Source organism: Salvelinus alpinus, chromosome 22 (assembly GCF_045679555.1).
Source record: "Salvelinus alpinus chromosome 22, SLU_Salpinus.1, whole genome shotgun sequence".
Classification (NCBI taxonomy): Eukaryota; Metazoa; Chordata; class Actinopteri; order Salmoniformes; family Salmonidae; genus Salvelinus; species Salvelinus alpinus.
In genome coordinates, this window is record NC_092107.1 from 39,789,843 (window position 1) to 39,792,342 (window position 2,500).

The 2,500-nt window shown below is 44.3% G+C and overlaps 1 protein-coding gene across 1 annotated transcript in view; it reads right to left on the reverse strand.

Moving 5' to 3' along the window:
* The window catches only part of LOC139549507 (cGMP-dependent 3',5'-cyclic phosphodiesterase-like), a 266,764-nt gene that overhangs the window by 250,066 nt on the left and 14,198 nt on the right, over nt 1-2,500 (reverse strand). The window lies entirely within an intron of this gene.

Below are 2,500 nucleotides of genomic sequence, written 5' to 3' on the forward strand. Positions count from 1 at the left end.
CTCTCTCTCTCTCTCTCTCTCTCTCTCTCTCTCTCTCTCTCTCTCTCTCTCTCTCTCTCTCTCTCTCTCTCTCTCTCTCTCTCTCTCTCTCTCTGTCTCTATATCTTTCAATTCAATTTCAATTTTAGGGCTTTGTAGGCATGGAAAACATATGTTAACATTGCCAAAGCAAGTGAAGTAGATAGTAAACAAAAGTGAAATAAACAATAAAAATGAACAGTAAATATTACACTCACAGAAGTTCCAAAAGAATAAAGACATTTCAATTGTCATATCATGTTTATATACAGTGTTGTAACGATGTGCAAATAGTTCAAGCAGAAAAGGGACAATAAATAAACATAAATATGGGTTGTATTTACAATGGTGTTTGTTCTTCACTGGTTGCCCTTTTCTTGTGGCAACAGGTCACAAATCTTGCTGCTGTGATGTCACACTGTGGTATTTCACCCAGTAGATTTGGGAGTTTATCAAAATTGGGTTTGTTTTTCAATTCTTTGTGGGTCTGTGTAATCTGAGGGAAATATGTGTCTCTAATATGGCCATACATTTGGCAGGAGTTTAGGATGTTCAGCTCAGTTTCTACCTCATTTTGTGGGCAGAATTTAACACTTCAGTGAGCAGGCCTTTCTAATCGACCTGGCCCGGGTATCCTGGAAGGATATTGACCTCATCCCGTCAGTAGAGGATGCCTGGTTGTTCTTCAAAAGTGCTTTCCTCACCATCTTAAATAAGAACGCCCCATTCAAAAAATGTAGAACTAAGAACAGGTATAGCCCGTGTTCATCCCAGACTTGACTGCCTCTGACCAGCACAAAACCATCCTGTGGCGTTTTGCATTAGCATCGAATAGCCCCAGTGATATGAAACTTTTCAGGGAAGTCAGGAACCAATATACTCAGTCAGTTAGGAAAGCCAAGGCTAGCTTTTTCAAACAGAAATTTGCTTCCTGTAGCATCAATTCCCAAAGGTTCTGTGACACTGTAAAGTCCATGGAGAATAAGAGCACCTCCTCCCAGCTGCCCACTGCACTGAGGATAGAAAACACTGTCACCACCGATAAATCTACGATAATCGATCATTTCAATAAGCATTTATCCACAGCTGGCCATGCCTTCCACCTGGCTACCCATACCCTGGCCAACATCTCAGCACCCCTTGCAGTAAATTGCCCCCCCCCCCCCCCACCACCACTTCTCCTTCACCCAAATCCAGACAAAGAGCTGCAAAATCTGGATTACTACAAATCAGCTGGGCTAGACAATCTGGACCCTCTCTTTCTAAAATGATCCGCAGAAATTGTTGAAACCCTTATTAATGGCCTATTCAACCTTTCTTTCGTATCGTCTGAGATCCCTAAAGATTGGAAAGCTGCTGCGGTCATCAAAGGGGGAGACACTCCAGACCCAAAATGTTATAGACCTATATCCATCCTGCCCTGCCTTTCTCAAATCTTTGAAAGACAAGTTAATAAACAGATCACCAACCATTTCGAATTCCACCGTACCTTCTCCACTATGCAATCTGGTTTCCGAGCTGGTCATGGGTGCACCTCAGCCACGCTCAAGGTCCTAAACAATATCATTACCGCCATCGATAAAAGACAGTACTGTGCAGCCGTCTTCATCGACCTGGCCAAGGCTTTTGACTCAGTCAATCACCACATTCTTATCGGCAGACTCAACAGCCTTGGTTTCTCAAATCACTGCCTAGCCTGGTTCACCAACGACTTCTCAGAAAGAGTTCAGTGTGTCAAATCGGAGGGCCTGTTGTCCGGACCTCTGGCAGTCTCTATGGGGGTACCACAGGGTTCAATTCTCGGGCCGACTCTTTTTTCTGTATATATCAATGATGTCGCTCCACCTCTACGCAGACGACACCATTCTGTATACATCTTGCCCTTCTTTGGACACTGTGTTAACACACCTCCAAACGAGCTTCAACGCCATACAATACTCCTTCCGAGGCCTCCAATTGCTTTTAAATGTTAGTTAAACTAAATGCACGCTTTTCAACCGATTGTTGCTTGCACCCGCCCACCTGACTAGCATCACTACTCTGGACGGTTCTGACCTAGAATATGTGGACAACTACAAATGCCTAGGTGTCCTGTTAGACTGTAAACTCTCCTTCCAGACTCACATTAAGCATCTCCAATCCAAAATTAAATCTAGAATCGCTTCCTATTTCGCAACAAAGCCTCCTTCACTCATGCCGCCAAACATACCCTCGTAAAACTGACTATCCTACCAATCCTCGCCTTTGGCGATGTCATTTACAAAATAGCCTCCAACACTCTAGTCAGAAAACTGGATGCAGTCTGTCACAGTGCCATCCGTTTTATCACCAAAGCCCCATATACTACCCACCACTGCGACCTGTATGCTCTCGTCGGCTGGCCCTCACTACATATTCGTCGCCAAACCCACTGGATCCAGGTCATCTATAAGTCTTTGCTAGGTAAAGCCCTGCCTTATCTCAGCTCACTGGTCACCGTAAC